Genomic DNA, 6,929 nt, shown 5'->3' on the forward strand with positions numbered 1-6,929 from the left:
TGCTTTCGTTATTTTTTAAAAGATAATACAGACTCGAAGAAGTGTTTGTTTGTTTGTTAGTATGTGTCTGTCACCTTCGTAGCGCTGTTCAGGCTTTATTTTCTTTGCAAAAATTCAGACTTTATGGTATTAAGCTGTTCGAGTAGAAGTGACTTTCCGTGCTCGCTTAAGATAGATTGTGTATCCCTGTCCTGTGGTTTCTTCACGCAGGGCCAATGCAAATGAGTATTTAGCATTATGCAATAATTATCTGATAGCAGAAATGGGTGTCTTTGTCACAGTTTATTAGCGTGTGCGTCGTTATTTTATTTATTTTTTTCTCTTATAGCTATGCGAGCAAAAGTGCGTGTAATATTTCGCTGCTCTTTTCTTATTTTCTCTACTTTTTATGTAGAAGAAAGCCTCCTACGTAAAAGCTGAATAGTGTTCTACCAGTGGAAGTGGGGTTGTTTGTTTGATTTTGTTCGATATCTTAACGAAGTAAGCAGAGCTTAATTTTGCAGGTTTTTGAGCAGAAATGCTGGTATCTGAGCACGGAGTACAAATTTCTATATTTCTCTGCTTCCTAAGAAAATTTGTACGTCGTTTTCCAAGCAGACCGCGTTTAGTTTACGCAAAATAGAAAAATGAAGTTGTGTATGCTCTATGATGATCCGCCGCAGGCTTAGGCCTTTTCCCCGATGAGCAGTGTTTTGTATGCGATGTCGCATGTCTGGATTTGTTCAGTGTTGCAATTTTTACCCTTCGTTAATATCTTGTTGTTGTCGTCGTCTTGTGTTAGACGTTGAGCTTCGTAGCGATGTGCGGTAACGCTACGATTATTCCTGAGCGCTCCGTGTGTTTAATGCGTTGTCCTCTGTGCGTGCATGCGTGTGCTTTTTTTTTCTTCTGATTTGTGACGTCATCGTGGCATGTCTGGACTTGTTTAGCAGTGTTGCAGTTCTTCCCGCTGCTAGTATCTTGTTGCTGTCATGTTGTGCTAGCCGCGTGGCGATGTGTGGTGACCTGAGGTCTTCAGCCTTTTCCCTGCTCACCTAAGGAAATTTGTGTATCCCTGTCCTGTGCTTTCTTTACGCAAGGGCAATGCGTCTGTGTATGTGGCACTATCAGATACCAGACATGAGTGTCTTTTTCTTGGTTTATTGGCATATGCTTCAGGTTTTTTAAGTCAAGCAAATGTGCGTGTAATATTTCGCTGCTCTTTTCTTATTTTCTTTACTTTTTATGTAGAAGAAAGCCTCCTGCGTAAAAGCTGAATAGTGTTCTACCAGTGGAAGTGGAGTTGTTTGTTTGATTTTGTTCGATATCTTGACGAAGTAAGCAGTGTTTAATTTTGCAGGTTTTTGAGCAGAAATGCTGGTATCTGAGCACGGAGTAGAAATATTTCTCTGCTCCTTAAGAAAATTTGTACGTCGTTTTCCAAGCAGACCGCGTTTAGTTTACGCAAAATAGAAAAAATGAAGTTGTGTACGCTCTATGATGATCCGCCGCAGGCTTAGGCCTTTTCCCCAATGAGCAGTGTTTTGTATGCGATGTCGCATGTCTGCACTTGTTCGGTAGTGTTGCAATTTTTACCCTTCGCTAATATCTTGTTGGTGTCGTCTTGTGTTAGACGTTTAGCTTCGTAGCGATGTGCGGTGACGCTACGATTATTCCTGAGCGCTCCGTGTGTTTAATGCGTTGTCCTCTGTGCGTGCGTGCGTGCGTGCGTGCGTGCGTGTGCTTTTTTTTCTTTTTGCTTTTTTTTTTCTTCCTGATTTGTGACGCCATCGTGGCATGTCTGGACTTGTTTAGCAGTGTAGCAGTTCTTCCCGCTGCTAGTATCTTGTTGGTGTCATGTTGTGCTAGCCGCGTGGCGATGTGTCGTGACCTGTGGTCTTAAGCCTTTTCCCTGCTCACCTAAGGAAATTTGTGTATCCGTGTCCTGTGCTTTCTTTGCGACAATGCGTCTGTGTATGTGGCACTATCAGATACCAGACATGGGTGCCTTTTTCTTGGTTTATTGGCATATGCTTCAGGTCGAGCACAAGCGCGCGCAATTTTTCGCTGCTCTCTTCTTCAAATCACCGATTTTACGCAGAAGAAAGTCGCATGGTGCAGCTGAGAAGAGGGTTTCTCTGATTGTTTGTTTGATTTTGTTGGGTGTTCGATATGTTGAGGAAGTCAGCTGTTAAAGGTATCCGTGAAGAAATGCGTGCATCTGAGCGCAGGATAGGAATTCCTGAAGCACGGCACCCTCAGTGTAAATTAATTATTTTGGATATGAGTCTGCTTCCCTGCATGACAAGGCTGAAATGGGAAGAGAGAAAAAATTGGAGCGCTTCATTAGTAGCGATCCAAGTAATAGGGCAATTATAGTTTCCATAGAAAGTTGGGCTCCTAAAATTATAGTTTAGTTGTAGTTTTTCTAAACTGCAATGCAATAATCATTAATATAGTATAGGAATGCCATCGTGTTCCCGTAAAGGCGTTCTGTCTTGTGCTTTCGCGCCTTTTTGCTCGCAATGCGCGAATGGAACTTTGCCCACCCGGCTTCCGCGCCTTTTTTGCTCGCAGGTGTAGCCTCAGACAACGAATGTATGAGCATAGAAAGGGTCATGTATTACATAAGCCTGGAGGTGATGTTGAGTGGTCTCACTTATTATTTTAAAAGAGCAGTGGCAGTTTACTGTAATTCTAATGACCATGATGAGCCTTTGGGGTGAAAATCGTTAATATGCGGGGTGCTTTTTGTTGAATTTTAATGAGAGAATCAATGTCATTAAGAGTAGGACAAAGGAAATAATCTTGCGATTCAATAAATAATAGGAGTCTTTGCCGGTGTCTTCTTCTTCAGACAGGATGTGATGACGTCACGCAGTCTGTAGCAATGCATTGACCGTTACTGGAAAAAAGTGTGGCAATAGAAAAATAGTGTGTATTGTCCTGGGCAGATTTATGATGAGCACTGTTTTTGAATAAGAAGAAATAGTTTGATGCTGGTTTCCTTCTTTGTTTCTTTTCGCTTTTCCCCCCCTTGTCTGAGAGACATGTGCTGACATGCCTGGGCTTGTTCTGACATGCTTTCCTTCTGCATGTAGTTTTTTTTCCTTTTGTACAAGGCATATTCTTGACGATAGTGCTGCCTTGAATGGGAGTAGAGCAATTCTGAATAATTTTGCGATTCATTTAGTTCAGAGAGTAACCGCGAGGGGGACAGGTGTGTGACTTTATGTCTTGCTGAACCTTTTTTTTTTTCCTGTACAGTAAGACTTTGGGAATGAAATGCTACAATCTCCTCTTGTCTATGGTGTTTTTCTGCAATAGTTCCCTACGCAATCATTATAGTAGAATAAAGGAAATAATCTAGGGATAGTGATTCAATAAATAACAGGTGCCCTGTCTAGAGCGTACGCGTCCTTGAGCCACGCACCTGCATGATGACCGCATACCGAGAGACTATTGTTTCAGGTTGACCTTGTCTAGAGGAGCATTAGTGGAAAAGAACTGTGTAGCCCTGAGACAATAGGATGATGTCTGGACCAATGAGACTGGCCTGAAGGGGACGCAAGGATTCACTTCTCTCTTGGACTCTGGCGGATGTAGACACGGTAATTATGATCCTGGCAATTGCGTTGATCGTCAGTAGAAGAGCGTAGCTTAGGTGGGGTTCTGTCTGCCTCTGCTGGGGTGCGGATGTGTGGTTCGTCACTGGTGAGTGGTGTTTGACGATGCAGGTGGATTTTGTGACGAGCGGATTTACAATGAGGGAATGTAGTGTACGTGTCCGATGATAGTGAGCGTCTTTTCACTCTGTTCAAGTGTTCGTTTTCCTGTGTTGCCCAACAGTCGTGCGAATTTGTCCTGACGTGTCCTGACATGCCCCGATATGCATGGTTTCCTTTGTTAACGCTTTGTATTTTGTCTTTTTTGACAAGGAACATTGTCGTCTTGACGATAATGCTGCCCTGAGTTCTGCGCGCGTTGATTTGTTGAGTGCCTAGTCCTCTTATTAGCCGTTGATGGGGTTACATGTTGGGATATTTTGTTCTTTTGCAAGTCTCATTTAGTAAGACTTTGGAATTCCTACGATCAGCTTTCGTGCATGGTGCTCTTCTGCAATAGTTTCCTATGCAATCGTTATAGAAGAATAAAGGAAATAACCTTGGGATAGTGATTCAACAAATAATAGGTCCCCTGTCTAGAGCGCACGCGTCCTTGAGCCACGCAGGTGCATGAGGACGTCATACCGTGGCTTCACTGCAGATTGACCTTGTCTAGAGGAGCATTAGTGGAAAAAAACAGTGTAGCCCTGAGACAATAGGATGATGTCTGGACCAATGAGAACGGCCAGCAGGGGGCGCAGGAATGCTCTTCTCTCTTAGCCTCTCGCAGGTGGCGGTAGGAGCGCGCAGAGGGCGCTACGAGCGCGTGCATGCGTAGCACCCGTAGAGTGGCGCTTACGTCAGTCCACCTCTGGCTCTCGTTGGGAGAAGACGTGCGGTCGTTCGCTCCGTCGTCACTTGATCCCTGGCTGTCGACGAGAGCGGACGCTCCGTCGCAGCGGGGAAAAAAGTGAGTGATTTACCGATGTTTGCGCGTTGTTTTACCGTGCTCGTGTTAAGCCTTTTCTCGCATGTTTAGACTTGTTTAGCGGTGTCCAAGCCTGTTGACGCACGTTTGCCATCGTGTGGTTCCCGCCTTGTGTTAGCCGCGAAGTGTTGTGACGCTGTGGTTAGGCCTAGTCGATTACCTTAAGCCTTTTCCCCCAATGTGTAGTGTTTTCTCCGTGCTGTTTAGCAGTAGCGGTTAGGCCTTTTCCCCGCGCTCTGGCATGCTTAGACTTGTCGAGCAGTGTTGCCATTTTTACGTGTCGCTAGTACTTTCTTGTTCTCTGTGTTTCTCGTATAGAGCTACGATGCTGGCGCCATCTGGTGTGATGCCTTGGAACTAGCGTGCCACCTGCCTCTGCAACCGTCGTGCTCCAGTCGCCCCGGCGTGATTTCTTCAAGATGGCGTCGTTGATTTTCAAATAAATCATTTCCTACTGTCTGCTTCCTTTCTATCTAGTTTTTTATTTCCTACAACCCGAGTTTTACATAGAAAATCCACGACAAGTATTGCACTGAGTCAGATTTTGCCAAATTTCAAAATTTTAAAAATTTAAATTTTTTAAAAAAATTTAAAGTAATTTTAAAATAATTTAAAGTAAAATGTGCAATACTTGCCGTGGATTTTCTGTGTAAATCTTGGGTTGTTACATTACTACTGATAACAAGGCTCCTAGGGGAGATTGCTGTTTGTACGGGCCATACCATGCGAGCAATCCATGATATACGGGAGAGTCGCGGTGGGGGACAGTACAAGTCTATCAAACTGGCTAGAACAGAATGTGCCACTCACCCTGATCATAGCGGAAGATGCGAGTGGGCCGAGGACTGCGTGTTCCCTGGTGATCAGTGCTAGTCCGTAGTCCAGCACGAACTGCACTCTTAAAAATGAACTTCACCACATAGCACTCTCCTAGCCAACCATCATCCCGAATGACAACGTTCTCGTCCCTGATTTGCTGAAAACGGAAGGAGCAGCCTATTTTGTGGCTATTATGCACGGCACAAAATAGGCTCCTCCTCCCGTTTTCAACAAATCAGGGGCGAGAACATTGTCATTCGGGATGATGGTTGGCTAGGAGAGTGCTATGTGGTGAAGTTCATTTTTAAGAGTGTGCCTGAACAGACCTAAAATCCCGCAGTCCAGGGTCACCAAAGGCCAACCGGCACCGGCGTATCCAAATTTGGAAATTTATTTCTGCAATCAGACATGGTAAATGTTTCCGGTCCCACCGGCAACGGTTCTGTATACCTTACAGTGGCCCATTCGACTCTTGGACATCGTAACAACTGTGCGTGTATTGTCATCAGGCAGGCGAGCTACATATAGAGGTATAGTCCCCTTTGCACTGACACTAACTGCACGTTACAATCCCACAAGCTAGATAACACCACCCTCCTATGGAGGTAGTCCCCTTTGGACAGGCACTAACTTTACGTTACAGTCCTACAAGCTAGATAACAACACTCTCTAGGAGAGTTTGCTTTTCGTACTGCCCATACCATGCGAACAATCAAAACACGGGAGAGTCGCTGCGGAGGCGAGTACAGTCCTAGCAGTCTGGCTAGAACATGACTTGCCACTCACCCTGAACGTGACGGAAAAGTCGAGTTGACGTCAGCCAGCGGCGAGTGCACTCCAGGCTGCCATACAGTTCCTCTTCACGGGCGATGTGACTACGAAGATCTGCCCTGACAGCCTGGAATATAGCTGCGTCTGCGAAGTCTCGGCCACTGGAACGACGGATCCCAATTGGAAAGTTTATATCAGTAATTAACAAAGCCAACGGTAAGTGCATTGTCATCAAGCTCGAGAGTTACCTATGGAGGTAAGCTCCTTTGCATAAGAAGCGCACTACGCTTAAAGGCAGGATAGCAACCTACAGAGAGTATATTGGCATCAAACGGAAGGCCGGCCGTAGGGTCCGGCTTCCTGTGGCATCTCAAACCGACTCGAACAGCATTCTGAACACCAAACCCTCGCCCAGCGACTAAGGCTGTTTAGAGATAGCTGTACGTGTCCGTTTCGCCATGCAACAGTCCATAACACTAGAAAGCCGCAAGTGGGAGAACAACACGAGGATTTGGGCACCTCATAGGTTAACGTAGAACAACAACTTTATTTTTGACCTTGGAGAGTGGGGAGTTTCATCGCCACAGGCGATACTCTACCCCATTGCTGGTTGGAATGGGGGGAATAAGATAACGAGCCCCTTCACAAAGAAGATCGAAGTCCGATGGTGTCCAGAAATGTCGGAAGAGCTTTGAGCGCAGAGCGTTGCTGGGCTGGATTGGGCCAGGGACCAAGAAATTTCGATAGGGAGAAAGGGCGAGTCCCTA

The 6,929-nt window shown here is 45.4% G+C and overlaps 1 long non-coding RNA gene across 1 annotated transcript; it reads left to right on the plus strand.

Moving 5' to 3' along the window:
• The first annotated feature begins 3,599 nt into the window (after nucleotides 1–3,599).
• On the plus strand, nucleotides 3,600–5,033 carry LOC135371004 (uncharacterized). The gene is made up of 2 exons (XR_010415488.1): nucleotides 3,600–4,554; nucleotides 4,891–5,033. It is a non-coding gene; the product is annotated as an uncharacterized LOC135371004 (long non-coding RNA).
• The last annotated feature ends 1,896 nt before the right edge of the window (nucleotides 5,034–6,929 follow it).

The sequence above is a fragment of the Ornithodoros turicata genome, chromosome 10 (assembly GCF_037126465.1).
Source record: "Ornithodoros turicata isolate Travis chromosome 10, ASM3712646v1, whole genome shotgun sequence".
Lineage (NCBI taxonomy): Eukaryota > Metazoa > Arthropoda > Arachnida > Ixodida > Argasidae > Ornithodoros > Ornithodoros turicata.